General features: G+C 40.0%; 1 long non-coding RNA gene across 1 annotated transcript in view; it reads left to right on the forward strand.

Moving 5' to 3' along the window:
• Nucleotides 1-14397, forward strand: part of LOC136854015 (uncharacterized) — a 30091-nt gene extending 15694 nt beyond the window's left edge. Inside the window, exons 2-4 of the long non-coding RNA XR_010857595.1 lie at nt 8438-8533; nt 13189-13279; nt 13954-14397. This is a non-coding gene — a long non-coding RNA (uncharacterized lncRNA). The remainder of the gene's footprint in view (nt 1-8437; nt 8534-13188; nt 13280-13953) is intronic.
• Nucleotides 14398-17757: the final 3360 nt, after the last annotated feature.

The raw sequence follows: 17757 nt of genomic DNA on the forward strand, positions 1-17757 counted from the left end.
CTCCGGGGTCGTTTTTCGGTGGGCAGAGTGAGCCCCTTAGTTCTCTTCCTCCATTTGGGGGGAATCGAGTTCTTTGGATGTGTTTCCTCTAGGCTAGTCGCCCCCTTGCCCGCCATTCTCGATCCCGGTTGGTTCTCGGCACAAAATTTCTCTCCCTGTTGCTTCCTCCTCCCTTCTGCACTCCTCCCTTTTTCCTAGCCTATACTAGGTTAGGTCCATATTAGGCTTCGCCTAGGTAGGAGTCGGGCTTCGGGTTGCGTTGCTTCCAGTAGTAGACTACCCTTCCAAGATTCATTGTCTTGGAGGTATGATGCAGTTGAGCGGGTGATATGTTTCTCCCCGTCTCCTGTTCCTTCCTGGTAGCCTACTCCTCCCCCCCCCCCTCCTCTCTCCAGCCTTGCTCTACTCGCGCGGGTGACGCTAGATGGCGTTTTCTCCGAGTTCAGGGACTCCTCCTGTTGGTAGAGGGATTCGCTCCCTCCCATATCGTCCCTAGCATCGCTGTATTGGGGTTGGTGGTTCGTTTACTCGAACGTGTTCGAGTCACTATCCATTCCTCTCGTCTCCCCGTCGGGTTACGTTGATACGGTAAAATATATTGCTTCAGCCTATGTTATGAACATACGAGCATTTTACCCGTCTTGTTTCTCCGGCGGGGAAGTAAGGGCGGAAGGTTTTTCATTATATAAGGGGAGCGGATCCCTCCGTTCTCTTGAGTTTTTACCATCACTTGTTATTGTTATTATTTTTGTTATTGTTTTTTAGATAAGTCTGTTTATCTACAGGAGTACTCTCCTTTATATATTATATATATACGTGAGTCCGGTCCTATACCCGGGGGCTCCGCCGTTATTTTACTGGCAGCCCTTATGGTTAGTTCCTGGTTTCTCTTTCCTTCATTCCCCGGAGTACTCCGGGGTCTGAAAACCTTTACCTTCCACTCTGTGTAATTTAGAGCTTATTGGCCCAGTTTATGATAAGGGAGTTCTTCTCCGCCGGAGTATTCCGGTTGTAGTTGAGTTTCCCGGCCTTGCCGGCTTTAGATTGCTTAGGGTGGGAGGTTCATGTACTTTTCTACTTACAGACTGTTCGCTGTGAGGAGCCGGGGTGTACCGCCTCCCTCCAACAACCTTACGGTCACATAGTATGCCGGACCCACGCTGGTTGTGCGGTCCGACTGGATGACCTGGTTGTCTGGCACCCGATGGTTGTGAGGTTTGCTTCGCTCTCTCTGCACAACTGTCCAGGATGAGTCGGTAAGTGACAGTCTTTTACTCCCGCTTTATGCTCCTCATATTGTATATTGTTTATGAGGTTCCCGGACTGGTTTTCGTTCTTAGCTAATTGTTGGTTTTCTTACAGGCGGACGAAGCTTCCAAGAAGTCTGCCTTGGAATCCCTCTCCGGGCCTGGGTGGCTGGGTTTGGCAGGAACGTTCCGTCGGGGGAAGCCCTACGCCCTCGACGCCAGGTTGAGGGACTTGCTCTACCCCGGCGCACGGGTGGCGGCCGCAGTGCCTGAAGATCTTGCCACCCCTATCATCCAGCAAATCCGGGATGAGACCCAGCCACCCCAAGTGGATATCCTCTACGCTGAGGTCTCGGAGGATGTAGCCGCCTTGGATCTTAACCTGGAACCGATGAACACAGAGCAGGACCAGGTGGTAAGTGGTGAGGTTGTTGGGGCGGGCCCCCCTTTATTTGACTCCCCTGCTTCATCCATCTCTTCTTTTGCAGGTTTCGTGAAGTCTTCCTCCTTGGGTGATAGAGCTCCGTCTGCTATCCCCAAGTTGAAGTTGAAGACTTCATGGAAGGCGAAGGGCTACAAGTCCTCGACTTCCAAGAAGGCATCGCCCTTCCCCCCGTCGAAGGCTAAGGTTTCAGGACCTGTAGCCTCCGGGAGCAAGTCTGGTTCCTCCGGCAAAGGCGCGAGTAAGAGGGCTGCAAAACCAAGCCCTCCTCGCCAACCTGCTTTCGACGCAGAGGCCTTTGCAAATCAGCTCTATAAGAGGTTTACAGAGGACCTAGATACGAGATTTAATAAAATCTCTGAGAAGTTGGCCAGTCATGATAACATACTGGCGGGAATGGCTCACCCACCCCAGCCGAACCACAGTATGTTATCCCCGACACTGCGGACCTCCCGCGTTCGATGTCGGTAACCCTTGGCGCCACTCCGGGCCATCCAACATGATGGCAAGCTGACACTTGATGGTCTTGGCACGAGACGGTTGGAGGAATTGGAGTTCTTCCCCCGATCTCCTGCCCCCTTACCCAGGCTTCGTGAGGCTTACAGAGGAAGCTTGGATTCGGACAGACAAGGTTCCTAGGAGACTGTCATCGTCCCTAGGGACCAAGCTCAGTCGGCTCTTCTGCGCACTCTGACGGAGTGGCAGGCAGACAATCTGACGGTTGACTCCTTTCAAGGGCAACTTTACTATGTTCGCCCTGGGAGACAACCTACCCACCCCTTGCTTGGACAAAGTCGCTCTGGCTACGGCCCGGCGTGCTTTCGATGGTAATCCGTTACCACAGCTAAGAGAGACAGACCCTACTTCCCTGGTATTCCCAGGAAGTAATGAGTTCTGGGTGGACGCCCCGTCCACTTTCACGGTCGGGAAGCTGGACCCCTTCTGCGCTTCCACGCAATTCAGTGAGCAGCTCCCCAAGCTGCCGGAAGCTTTATTGAAAGCGGAGTTTGATGCTCGGATCAAGTTAGCCCGGTCCTTGAACTCCGTATGCCTTACGGAAGCTACTGCCGTCTCCTGCTCGGACGAACCATTCTTCCAAGTTTTGGCTAAATCCTTGCTGGCTGGCTTCCAGTCTGACTTGTTCGAGTTTATCATGGCCAGACTGGAATGTAGGAAGTTCATCTTTGCCGATGCTACTATCCGCCACGAGCCTAACAAGCTCGTTAAAAGCTCGATCTGGGGACCTAACCTCTTCCCTGAAGAGGAGGTCACAAACGTTATGGCCGAGGCTACACGGGCCAACCAGAGTCTTCGTTCTCGCTGGGGCATTTCTGCCTATAAGCGTAAGACCCCAGAATCGGCCGCCCCAATCGAGAGAGGCAAACGCTTCAGGAGGCATAAGAGGCCCCACCATCAGGCGGTAGTCCAAGCCGTCCCGGTCTCGGCAGTAGCACAGCCTTCTACTTCCAAGGCTCACCCCAACAGTATGTGCTGGTCCAACCAGCTGCACCCTCCTATGTGGCTTCACCGGCGCACAACCCCACATATGAGGGCCGTGGTTACTTTCACGGCCTTAATAGGGTTGCAAGGGGAGGAAGAGGCAAAGCCCCTCATAGAGGGGGAAGCCCAACACCACCCCAAGGGGAAGACCTGGACGTGGTAGGGGAATAAACCCACCCCTCCCACTGAGAGAGAACACAGGTAGGCGGTCGCCTGTTTTGGTTCAGGGACCAATGGACCTTCAGCCCTTGGGCACACAGCATTGTGTCCAAAGGACTAGGATGGAGCTGGATCAAAACCCTCCTCCTCTAACCAGGTTTTACCAGCCACCCACATCAATCCTAAAGGATTACGTGACAGAATTGCTCAACAAACGAGCAATAAAGAAAGTAAGGCACCTAAAGTTTCAAGGCAGGTTATTCACTGTTCCCAAAAAGACTCCGATCAGCAAAGAGTGATCCTGGATCTGTCGCTGCGTCTAAATCTCTACATAAAATGCGACAAATTTCGCATGCTTACGGTAGCTCAAGTACGGACTCTACTTCCGTGTGGAGCCGTCACCACCTCTATCGATCTTTCAGACGCTTATTATCACGTCCCGGTTGCGCTGAACTTCTCTCAGTTCCTCGGTTTCAGACTCGGGAATCAAGCCTACTCCTTCAGGGTCATGCCCTTCGGTCTGAACATTGCGCCCAGGATATTCACAAAGCTGGCGGACACGGTAGTACAACAACTCCGGTCTCGAGGATATCCCTAGCAGCATATTTAGACGATTGGATAATTTGGGCACCAACAGTTCGGAGTGTCAGAAGGCTACGCCCATAGTCATCAATTTCCTGGAGTCGCTGGGTTTTCAACTGAACAGAGAAAGTCCCGCCTGACTCGGAGTCCCGGTTTCAGTGGTTGGGTCTCCAGTGGGATCTGTCATCTCACACGCTATCTCTTCCGCCTCCCAAGAGGAAAGAGATAGCATCTCTCACCAGGAGATTCCTCAAAATCCATCAGCATCCCGCCGGTCCCAAGAAAGAGTCCTTGGATCTCTTCAGTTTGCCTCAGTGACAGACCTGCTCTTAAAAGCGAAATTAAAAGACATAAACAGAGTGTGGCGGAGTCGAGCCAATGTCAAGCTCAGAGACAAGGTCTCCTCTATTCCTCGAATCTTAAAGACAAGATTGCGCCTTGGACCTCGGTCAGAGGCCTGTCCAAAACAGTTCCGCTTCAATTTCCCCCTCCGGCACTAGTTGTTCACACAGACGCTTCCCTAAGCGGCTGGGGGATATTCACCAAAACAGAAAGTACAAGGAACGTGGTCCACAATGTTTCAGCAGTTCCATATAAATACCCTGGAAGCTATGGCGGTCTTTCTAACTCTGAAGAAAATCCGCCCCCAACCGGATTCATATCAGGTTGGTATTGGACAGCGCAGTGGTAGTTCATTGCATCAACAGGGGCGGCTCCAAATCAGGCCGAGTAAACCAAGTAATGGTTGCTATCTTCTCCCTGGCGAACAAGCACGGCTGGCACCTGTCAGCCACCCACCTAGCGGGGTACGGAACGTGGTGGCGGATTCCCTGTCCAGGACTACTCCGTTGGAGACGGAGTGGTCCCTGGACGTGGAATCTTTCAAATGGATTTGCCGCCGGTTCCGGGCCTCCAAGTGGATCTGTTCGCAACGGAGAGCAAGTTCAAGCTCCCCTGTTATGTGGCCCCCAACCTGGACCCTCAGGCGCACGCCACAGACGCAATGACAGTAGATTGGAACAGTTGGGAGAAGATTTATCTTTTCCTCCAATAAATTTACTGCTGAAAGTATTACACAAACTCAGGACATTCAAAGGTCAACCAGCCCTAGTAGCCCCTATTGGCCAAGAGCAATTGGTTCCTCTTCTTCAGGAACTGGGATTACGGAGTCTTCGGATTCCCAAGCCCATTCTGACTCAGACAGTACAAACCAAGACTGTGTCAGCTTCCTCAAGGATTCAGAATGCCCTAGTTTTATGGACTTTATAAAATTCGCAGCCCAAAAGGAGCGAACATTGACCCTGTCAACACTCTGTTTTTAGAATCAGATAAAAGAGATTCTACTCTTAGACAGTATGACTCAGCAGTCAAAAAAATTAGCCTCCTTCCTAAAAGCATCTGAAGCCAAAATCATGACAGCTAATTTAGGAGTTTCCTTCTTTAGATCATTGTTTGAGAAAGGCCTTGCTCCGCCACTATTACCACAGTCAAGTCAGCATTGAAGAAAGTATTTCTTTACGGCTTTAAAATCGACCTTACAGATTCCTACTTTTCATCTATCCCCAGAGCATGCGCTCGTCTGAGACCAGTATCACGCCCACAGTCTGTTACGTGGTTTCTCAATGACGTCCTCAAGTTAGCATCAGAGATGGATAACTTTCATTGCTCTTATCAGGATCTGTTAAGGAAGACTTTATTTTTGATTAGCTTGGCTTCAGGTGCTAGAATCTCGAGCTGTCGGCTCTCACTAGAGGTGATAATTTTGTGAACTTCCTCCCGTCTGGAGAGGTCCTCCTTTCCCTGACCCTAGATTTTTAGCTAAGAACGAAGACCCACAGGACAGGTGGTCTCCTTGGAAGGTGGTGCCCCATCCTCAAGACCAGTCTTTATGTCCAGTTTATACACTTAAATCTTACCTTTTAAGAACTCCACAGAGTAAGTCGGGTCCTCTTTATCATCAGGAGAAAGGTGGTACTCTTTCACTAAATGCTATAAGACAACAAATTCTATATTTCATTAAACAGGCCAACCCAGATTCAGTTCCCAAGGTTCATGATATTCGAGCAGTTGCTACTTCCATTAATTACTTTCATAATATGGACTTCTCGGAGTTATCTAAATTTACGGGTTGGAAATCACCTCTAGTGTTTAAACGCCACTATTTAAAATCGCTCAAGCCCTGAAATTTTCTACCATAGCTGTGGGAAGTGTCATCTCCCCACCTTAATTAATCATATCCTTATCCTTTCCTTTCCCCCCCCCGCCTGCCTCATTTACTTCTCTGCTTATTCTCCTGGTTGATTATACCTCACTGCCTGGCTCTCATATTGATGTATCTTGTATCTGTTGATGGAAAAAGTGTAATCTGACATGCCATGATTGTTTTTCTTATGGGGTACTGGACAGTTTTTATTTGGCTCCACGCACCCCAGATATATGTATATGTTCTGTATATGTTAATTTTCATTGATCTTGTCTCTTACGTGTTTAGCCTAAGTTTACGTGTATAGTATTAAGGTTATATTTGCAGTTATTTTGTGCGCATTTCATGTTTCACCTTGCTTTAAGTAATTTTAAGGTTTTGGGGCTTCTTCTCCGTCAGATCGGGGACCTCCCCACGTTTCATAGTATTAAGTTTTTTGATGTGACTTAGATTTAGTATGCCTTAGTCTTAGTATTCTTGCTACATGGAAGAGATTGCTTGATTAAAATTATTTTGGTAAAACTTTTGCCTTTTCTTCAGATTACCCCCTTTCTTTTTCCTGGTAGTTGCAGCCTTGGCATGATTCTCTATCACTATTTCACCGGCTGACACGGGACTGAACTCAGAAAAGGGATTTTGACAAAGGAAAATCTATTTCTGAGGAAGGTCCCGTGTCACCCGGTGACCCTCCCTGGATCACCTAGTACTCTCCCCCACTTGCACATGCCAAGTCTGGGGTTAGTGCTAGCATGGAATGAGGTAGGTGGCGCTGGTGTCGCCGTCCTGGCGGGTGTTGGGTGTGGGGGCTGTAACGGCTCACCGCTCTGTTCCGGGGTTTTGATAGGAGAGATCTTTCGAGTAGGTTTCCGTGGTAGTGGTATTTCACTCACCCTCCTTATACCGACGTCTTCCTAGAAGGCGCCGACTGGGGTAGTAACCCCAGCTTTCCTGAAAAGCTCTTTTTCTCTGGTATATCTAGCAATGTTATACCTAGAAATTCGTGCTGTAATGGAATTTCACCGGGTGACACGGGACCTTCCTCAGAAATAGATTTTTCCTTTGTCAAAATCCCTTTTATCTGTTAATTTAAGCTAGGAGCTCATAGGATAAATTGTAGTGGAGAAAGTTTGATTTTTGAAATACTGTACATGGTGTATTCATAAGTACTCATGGGAAAGAAAAAACTTGAGAGAAAAGGAGTGAGTTAGATTATGAACATTAGAAGATGACTTCTTGAGAATTATTTGAATTCTAGGATAGAATGGAAGCATGTTAGAAAATGTAAACTAAGCACTTACTGGTTTGATGTTTAGGGAGAACTGAGACAAGGGCTTGCTGTGTCCATTGCTGTTTAATATTTTTATGGTAGGAGTAATGCAAGAAATCGGAGAAAGGATAATAAAACTGGTCATGAAAAGGGTTAAATGATTGGTTTGCAGATCATATACAGACTATTTGGGGATAGTAAAGGGAATCTTCATTAAGAAGTGAATGCATATAGCAGTGACTGATGAAAAAACTTCTGGTCACTGCTGCATTGATACTTTAACAGGTGAATAGTAGATAAGCCCTTCTGCAGAAAACTTCCACTACATAAGCTGCTTTGTGCAAATACACAAAAGAGTTATCAGCAGCAAGACATAACCCCCTTATGAAGACTCCCATTATCCTTTTTCTTGCGTACATTTGCACCTTTCTTTTTAGTACTTCTTTCACTTCACCAGTCCAGCACTTTATAGGCCTGCCACCCCTCATTGATTCCAGTGCTTTCATAAACATGTTGATCCATCCTTTCACCTATGCTGACCTTTATATCATCCATGCATATCTTCACACTTCTCAGCTTTTCAGTTTTCCGTAAGCCACACATATTATGCATTACAGTTCATCTTACCACGTTCAATCTTTTATCTTTCATTATGTCCATCATCTACATTAAACATGCATAAAGGAGAGTTGGCTCAACTGTCCCTTGATACATTCCCACCTTGGCTTCCGTAGACAGATCAATTATCTTTCCAATCTTTGCACTCACCCTGCTACTTTTCTTGCTTCACTTATTCTGTTGTACAGTATACACAATCAAAAATTTCAATTAATTTCTGCAATTTCTTTTCACTATCCCTAATCTGTATTGTATCATCTGTAAACGTGAACTATTACATATTGCATTCACAAATAAATTTCTCATCCAACTACATTACACCTACATCCAATTTCCTTTCTCTTAACTCTCTACTCTAGAATAAATATTAATTTATCTCAAGGTTATTTTTGTTCTAATATTTGCTTGTTACTTTCCAGGTCACTTAACCTTCCGAAATTGAAAGCTTAAGGTATCACAAGTCAGATGACATTTGGCCTTTGCCTTTTAGTCTTCCATCTTTTTCGTTCTTGCAGGTATTTGTCGAAAAAGTTCATGTTCTCTATTAGTGATTAAAGAAAATATTTAATTACAGATACTCAAACCTCATTATATATGCACTTTGATAAGAATTGACACAGGTGGAACCTGAATTGTAGAAACTTTTTCCCTGATTTTTAGATCACCTATCTATTTGGTGTCGACTTTTTTGAGTCTCAATGCAGATATCCCATGTTATATGTTACGAGAATATCAGCCATCTTATAATGTTTAGACATACTCTTGATAGGGTGGAACATTTTTATAGTCAGTACAGTACAGTACAGTATGTTGGTTCCAAGCTTGGGCTGTTTATTCTGAGTGTGAATCCAAGCAGGCTTATCTGTTAGTATGATTAGAGTGGAAGGGTTGTACTGTCTTCTTTTATTAGTCAATAGTTTCAGAGAGTGACACCTTGCATTGGTGCTATCTTTTAGATTCATAGTGTTATTTAGTACTGTACCTTGTGATTCTTGGCCTGTGTTTCAAAAGTATACCAGAACAGCTCTTTCACTGTGAATCTTAAAAATCATTCTGTGCAACCTATGATTTTTAATGACTTCAAGATGGTTACGGATGTTAATGATGGGTTGTTAAGTTTGAGATGTAAATGATATTGCATTTTGCAGCATTACGAAACAAAACCCACTATCAAGTATGTTTTCTGAAGGTAAAAGGGTTGTCGGTTGTATTATTCTAAAGTGCAAATAAGAGCCAAGTAGTTTATCATTTTACTTGCTACAGTTTAACAATTGGTGTTGATAGCAATTAACCTTGTAGGATTTCACTCCCTGTCAAATCAGGTTTGTCGCAGATTCATTTGATTTCTCTTTGGTCCTTGTAAACTAACTTTCTGTGATAGGAAGCTGATATTGGTGTCAATTTCGAGCCGAATAGTTATTTTATTATTATAACAAAATTAAAACAGCAAAAACAAATCCAGATGACAAGTTTAAGTTAGCTGCCGATAGAAATTGTTCTGGTTTGGCATAAAAAATATTGGCCAAAAATTGAGATACCATATATACTTGCGTATCATGCAACTTTTGAAGACCTAATTTTGAAGCTAATTTTAAGGGGATTGAATCATACACAAGATATAAAATTAGAGTATGTAATATTCACATAGTATCATATTATAAAATACAAGCATAACGATTATGCATCTTTTCCATAGATCTTTTAAAAAGTTATGCTTTACTTCACTGTATCCAATAATATTGTATGTATTCTCATATTACTATTGTATTATAAAATACAAACAGTGATCAGTGTTGTGGTTTGGAAATCTGCTGAGGGCAATGACGAGGTAAGTTTATTTTGCCTTATTTAACTCAATTCAGAGCAATTTTCTTGCTTCTAGTTAGCATAAATGAATCTAGATACTCTTTATTTATATGAGACGAGGTTATTTTTCGTTATACGATGTGTTCAAGTTGAAATATGGTTTAAATACGTCTCATTATGAACTAAAGGTAGTTATTTTTTTCATTAATAGATGGCGTTGGGACATGTTTTTTGTGTAAAAAAATCATATTCCATTCGCTATCTTCACATGATTTCATCATAATACGAGCTTTATGTATTTATCTTTTATCAGCATGAAAACAACAGTAAAATGTGTTCTGTCATGTGCAGTTGTTTCGATTAAAATACTTTTCTCTCCAGATTTATTCACGGCCGATTTTGATCGCATACCAGAGTTTACGGGAGTTTCATCCATGTTGCCAGTGCACAATAATTATAGTCATTAGCAGCTTGAACATTGTTTTCTCAGCTTCAGCTAAACTTGCAGCTGAAATTTAGCATTATATTTCCTTGCAGGTCTTTTCTCCATAGTGAATAAGGGTATATTGCAATTAAAAATATATCGGTCCTATTCTACTCGTCATTTGTAACATAAGTACGGTAGTTTTTGCTATCGTATGATGGTTGAAATGCAACCTAACAGCTGTTATCTGATTCGGTTGTTCATAGCAAAACAGCTGTTTCTCGTTCGGTTGTTTATGGCTGTATGCGTTTTTGTAACGAGTATAATGTTACTAACGATACTTCTATCATTCTCTTTTGCTTTTTTAATTTATTTAACTAGAAGATGGGATAGATAAAGAGATGGAGGAAGAGGTTAGTCTGCTGTAATTTAGTCTCTCAAAATAGGAACTCCCATGATACGTGAGATATATGGTAAAATCATTTTGTAAATGTGAAAATTTGGGGATCGCACAGTATGCAAGATTGCGCATTACACAGGTATATACAGTATATGTATTGTTTTTGCACCATGCAAAACAACAAAAAATTTACTTGAGGTTCATATACGTATAGTTGATTGCTATTTACACCAGTTATTTCACTGTAAAATCTAAGAAGAGATTCCCCAGAGGATTTTTTCTTGATTAGAAAGGTTGATTCTGGTACAGAGGAGTGTAAAGTTTCTAGCAACTGGATTTCTGTTAGTGAATAGGTATACTTTAATATAGTAGTTTGCTAAAAAAAATGAAATCAACAAAAACTGCGAGTCAGATGAATTACTGTTAGCTGATAAAAGAACTGTAAATAATTTGCAGAAAAAAAAAATGACAAAATCGAGTTATTATAATTTGATTTGCACCTTGCAAGCCTACAACAAGATGACTTGAAAATTATATAGATTATTGATGTACTGTATATGCAGGCCTGTACCCAGGGAGGGGGGAGGTATTGGGGGTTGAACTAACCCCCCCCCAAAAAAAAAAAAAAAATTTTTTCTGGAAGTCCATTTTTTCTGTGACTATCGTTTTCATTGAATTGTACTTATAAAGTAATAAATAACAATCTTTTGTTTTTTTGGCGAGGCTGCCGAAACTTAGAGTTTACATCATCGAGACCGCTAATCTGCTCCACATCTTGATCAAGTTTGGAATGTAGAATCCGAGTGTTAATAAATTCCACACTTTGTAAAGAGATGTTGTATGTCGATTAAAGTATAAAAAAAGTAATATAACATAACAATAAATAAAGTAATATGCATGTTACTTGTTATTTTTAACATACTAAATGAATTGGTCAATAAAACTGAACAAATATGTTTTAATTTCAGTGCAAACTTTCAACATTATAAGTAAAATTCTGTTAACCAAAGTCAGTACTTTGAATAACATCAAGGGCATAGACAGCATACCCAGTTTTTCTTAATATAGCTAAAATAACATTTTCAAGTATTTCATCTTGTATATACCTATATATGCAATGACATATATAGAAGAAAAGGTCCAGTTTTGGGAAAAACGACTCCCCCCCATAAAAAACTCTGGATACGGACCTGTATATGTCAGCTGTTGCGCAGTAAAATGTCAGATAAAACTCACATGTTTCCAGCGATTTTACATTTGAAAAAGTGAAAGCTGTTATTTTGTTATGCATATATATATTTGTGTGTTCATATGCATGAATGGGTTAAGTTCCTGAAACCCTTATGTATGCCGAAAATTTATATAGGTTGAAACCTTTCAAAACCCCCGTGAAAACACCAACCCAAGTCTTTGTTAAGAAACCACACTAAAGAGGAAATATGGTAGAAGATGCTATATGTTAACTTTTCATGATTTCTACATTTGGTATACAGTAATGCCTTATGTCAATTCATCTTCCACCAATTTTGACTTTACAGTAGAACAGTAGAATAGGTGGGTAATTTAGCTTGGCCTAACAATTGCATCATGAAAACGTGACACAACAATCTGTTCTTAAATTTAGATACAGTAACGGTATTATTAATGTATTTTCTTTACCTATAGGTAACATATACAGTAACTGTATATTAATAAGCCATCAGAGTAAATATTTATTATGGCAGTAACCATAACCACATAGGTAATATAAAACAAAGTTGTTTTAAATTTTCGTAAGTGTGTACTCTTTATTTTAAATTCTTATACACCCACAATTTTTTTCAGTTATAAAGCTACACACACCTACAAATAATAAAATAGTATAGTGTAAGTTAAGGCCAAAAAAGCTAACAAATAAAAATATCTCATTTAAATAAATATGGAACAAAGTTAGAATATAAATGAGTTTCACTGGTAAATGTATCACATACTCACACAGTATAAGAGTGCTAACAAAAAAATCAAAACATATCAGTTGGGATAATTATTGAACAATTTAAAGTTGCAGCAATTTATTAAAACTTGATAATATAGAAGAAACCATAAACATTCCATACACAGTAAACAAGAGTCTAAGGAGTATATGTGATGTCACTTAGGTTTGTATGAAAATATATATTTAACAAAATTTTTTTTTTTAGTATGCCACATTTATGCACCAGCAGAATCTCTTAATGTTGGAATCTAATAATATTCAAGATCATTGCTTAAGAAAAGTTTGATTAGTTATGATTCAACAATTTTAGTTATGACTTACAGTATTTCATTGGAAATGCAGTTTTTAAATTTAAAGAACAAGTCCACCGTGGTAAGTAGAAAATTACAGTTGTTCTCTTTTTACAACAGATGCTATGTAAAGTACTATAAGGTTTTAAACATGAAATATATCTAGTGATATGGAGTGAGAGACATTCATTCACTGCTTTACTCTAATTACCTAATGGTAAGTTTTCTTCAACTGCTTTACTCTAATTACCTAATGGTAAGTTTTCTTCTTTCAGTAGAGGACATTGGCAGCGGAGCAATTTAATTGAGTGCTGTTTGTGTTGCTGTGCCACTCATTCAAGGAACAGTATGCAAACTGAAGTAAAAGTGAGAAGCAAAAAATATTTCATTGTCCTTATTGTTTGATATTGAAATCATTGTTTTATAGGCAAATGAGGTTGCTATTGTCAGTTCAGGATGTAACATTGAGTTATAGGATATGTGTGTAACATGCCTTTATCAGTTTTAGGGTTGTGTGTGTAACATGCTTTTATCAGTTTTAGGATATGTATGTAACATTGCTTTTATCAGTTATAGGATGTGTATGTAACATTCATAATGTAAAGCTTCCTTCAAATTAGCTTAATTTTTAATTGAATTTAGAATTTATATCCATAATAGTTACCAAGTTTTCAATTTCAGTGCATATAATCATCACATTTTCTGCATTTCTAGAAGTGTCTTCATTATTGTTGGAGAGCATTTTGCATGTTAGAAAAAACTATTATTTTTCATTCTCTGAAAGTGGTAAGAATTTCAAGATTAGAAATAACTTGCAAATAATTTAAAGTATTCTTAATAAGGAACACTTCAAACCCCCCCAGGAAACATTTCTGGGTCAGGTAATGCATGACACAGCTGAAGGGACAGGTTCTCTATTTTTATTTATCAAAGGCAACTACAGTTTATTATACACATGTAGTCATTTTTGGAGGTTAGCTAACTTATTTGTCTCAAATTTCATAAATTTTTGTCTCAAATTTCATCAATTTTTGTCACAGAAAATGCAGGATTTTGGGCTAAGATGTGATTTGTACAAGTGAAAAAGCAGGACTTCAACAGCCAAAATTGACAGCCAACTCTGTGGTCTATTGGGTTCACTTTCCTCAGTAGACTTCAAAAGCCACAGTGTTAATCAAAATGAATAGGACCGTTTTCTGCAGAAACACTAAGAAAGCTGTATATGGACAGAAACATACAACATGCATTGATGAATAATGAAAATCAGTGGTAAGTAAATAACAAGTATCAGGTATATGTCAAGCTCATTGATTGTTAATATGGACAATTTTAATACACTTCCACATGTAAACCTAGCTTATGTAGCCATGTAATTTGATGTTTGAGTGATGTGATATTTATCAGTTGATAAACTTAACTAGGTGGTCAGAAGTCATTAGATAAAAGGACTTCCTATGGCTTCTTCAGTAAAAATAATAAATTCACATGTGGTTTATTGTTATGCCTGTTAAATTGTCAGTTATTTCATGGCAGAGGCATTCATGAAAGTCATTACATTTTTGGCTCTGTTGACCTTGAGTGTAATATTTGAGAAGCAAGAAAGGTTTTTGAAGATTGGGCACTGAAAAGCCTTACAGAGAAGTGTAAAAAATCAAACAAAAACTGGGAAATAACTGATAAAGGAATAAACCAGAATCTTTATTACTTGGGAATATTGGGGATTATTGCTTTCCTTAAGTCACTATCCTATGTGGGTGCATTGCATCACTGCCTCTCCCAAAGTTTGGCTGTAATTGCCAGTACCATTAACTTCTCTTTCTGTTTTGTGCTGTGGCACGGTATGTTTTCGTGTGTACAGTAAAGCCCCTGTGTTCGCAGACTCACCTATATGCGGATTGCTCTATGGAACATATATACGCATTATTCGCTGAAAATTCGCCCATTTGCAGCATTTTTCAGAGAAATATTCACTAATTACTGTATTTTCATGTCATTGTCATGATTAAACGCACTTTTTGTGATGAAATAAAAAAAATACTCAGGTACCCAGGTAGTGCTCAAGTTACGATAATTTGCCTTACGATAATTCTATGGAGTAAGCAATTAATACCGATACAACAATATTTAAAAAATATTTTAAAATTTCCCGCGGGTGCAGGCAGCAGCGTACAATCAGGCAGCGAGAGAGACCAAATTACAATAGACCACCTTCTTTTCTTCCATCTCTTTATCCCATCTTCTAGTTAAAAAGGTAAAAGAGAATGATAGAAGTATTGTTAGTAATGTTATACTCTTGCGCAAATGTGTACAGCCATAAACAACCGAACGAGAAACTGTTGTTTTGCTTATAACTGAATTGTATAACAGCAGCCGTTTTGCTTGTATTTCAACCATCGTACGATAATAAACGATAACCGTAGTTATGGTACAAATGAAGTTAAGTAGAATAGGACTGATAGATTTCCACATTACTGTATACCCATGTTCAGTATGGATAAAAGGTCGGCAGGGAAATGTACTGCTAAATTTAAGCTGCAAGTTGTAGCTGAAGCTTAGAAAACAATGTTCAAGCTGCTAATGACTATAAATTATCGTGCATCAGCAACAAGGATGAAACTTGACCGTAATTAAAATTGGAGAGGAAGTATTTTAATCAAAACTACTGGGCATGAAAGAACACATATTATTGCTATTTTTACACCGATAAACGATAAATACATAAAGCTCGTATTATGATGAAATCAAGTGAAAATAGCAAATGGAATCTTGATTTTTTTTTTTTTTACACAAAACAAACATGCCCCCAAACAGCCAACGTCATCTATTAATAAAAAAAAAAATAGATAAATTAATTTCACAATGAGACATATTCAAGTTATATTTTTACTTAAAACACTTTTTATAACGAAAAATAACCTTGTCCCATATAAATAAAGTATCTAAGAGATTCATTTATGCTAACTAGAAGCAAGAAAGGCACTCTGAACTGAATTAAACACAGCAAAATAAACTTTCCGCGTAATCGATTTCCAAACCAGAACATTGATCGCTATGATCGCAATTTATAATACAAAAGCAATATAATACAGTATTATTGGGTGCAGTGAATTAAAGCATAACATTTTAAAAGATCCATGGAAAAGATGCATATTCGTTATGTTGATGTTTGTATAATACGATATTGCGTGAATATAGAGTACAGTATAATGTAGGCTAGGCTACTGTATATGTATACAATATACCATAGTGTAGGCTAAGCTAATTCTTGGTTGGTATTCAATTTCTCTTTGTGTTGAATTATCATAAGTCACTGCATGAACTTCCAGAATTAGCTATTATTAATAATTACTATACCGTGTCTGTATAGAGTATACTTTATAGTGTAGGCTAGGCTACCATATTTGTATACTTGGTACTGAATACCCTAGTGTAGGCTAGGCTATATTCGAGATATGTTTTTCCAACAAACTATGGATATTTTGGAGCCTAACCTCATCGTGAGGAGGATAATACCTGTATAAGCAATTTGTTTTTTTCTTTTGTGTTTGAACTATCAAAATAGGCAGTTTACTGTACTTTTGTTTTTCTGATGTATCTTTTGCCCAGGTTTTCTCCCAGTATGGAGGGCAAACAGTATCACTTCCCCCAGATCCCAACTCCTTGTTGGGGTGGTGGGTAAGGGATACACTGCTGGAATTGATTGCCTACAGTCTCTGCAGTGGGTTTAACTGGTGGGACATTTATCCCTGTAATTCCTCCTATAAATTTTCCTCTTTCTTGAACTTTCATTGACAACGTAAGCATGGGTTTTTTTAATGCCATTTGGAGTAGTAAGTGTGGAGATTTCCTTTATAACTAATTAACTACATTTGTCAAAATTCACTGCTTAGATAAACAAATATAGGAAGGGATCATAGTTGGGAAGGGGTTTCATTTGAAGCTGTTTGTGACTGTGGGTGATATCAGCTACCACAAAAATGGTTCAAACCCTTTTGGCGGAAGTATCCTCAAGGGTTGGCTCGTAGGAATTCACGGAAGCCAATCCCTGCAGTATGACTCTAGGGTTCTGGCCAGAAACCCATTGTTACAGATAAAAGAAGGATGATTCCATGTGCCCATGGTCTCAGGTGGAAAAAAAAAAAAAAATTCCTGAGTCAATAAGAAAAAAAAAAAATCACTGTCCATCCAAGCATTACCTTGTAGAAGCCACAACAGCAATACTAAAATAGTTAACTTTTCCTTACTTTGCCTGAAGCTTTAGATGCAAACCTCTGTCTTGCATGCCCATGATTTATGAGACACCAGTAAAACAAACCTGATTAGTGAGAATTACTGTTTAAGACCATTGACCAGCTCAGAAAGTTTCTCTTTAAATTCATCTGTTAAAGCCAATCTGCAGACTTCTTTGCCTGAAACATATAGTTTTCTTGTCCCCTGGCATACTTAGAAGCTCTGCAGTCATCCTTCCATAAAATTGCAAAAATCCACCATGTTCTGCTTATTGGTGAACTCCTTTTCTGAAGCACTTGACCCAGAACACAACACCTTTTGAACATCTGATAGTGAATTACTCATAAATCATCTGGTCAAGACCTCCAACATGGGCCTTATGAAGTAAATGATGAGATTCTTATAAGACTGGAACTTTTGGACTGCTTTAAAATCCACAGAGGTTGGGCTTTGAAGCCTCATATCACTGATGTATTTGATCTCTTCTAGGTGACATTGTAGTTCTAACTACTGTTAGAAAGTTAGTACTACTCTTTTGTTTCATACATGAGACAGGGCTGAAAAATACCATGGTGAAGCCAGATGAACATGATTGAACTACTAAGGGATTCTAA

The sequence above is a fragment of the Macrobrachium rosenbergii genome, chromosome 28, assembly GCF_040412425.1.
Source record: "Macrobrachium rosenbergii isolate ZJJX-2024 chromosome 28, ASM4041242v1, whole genome shotgun sequence".
In the NCBI taxonomy this organism is placed as follows: Eukaryota; Metazoa; Arthropoda; class Malacostraca; order Decapoda; family Palaemonidae; genus Macrobrachium; species Macrobrachium rosenbergii.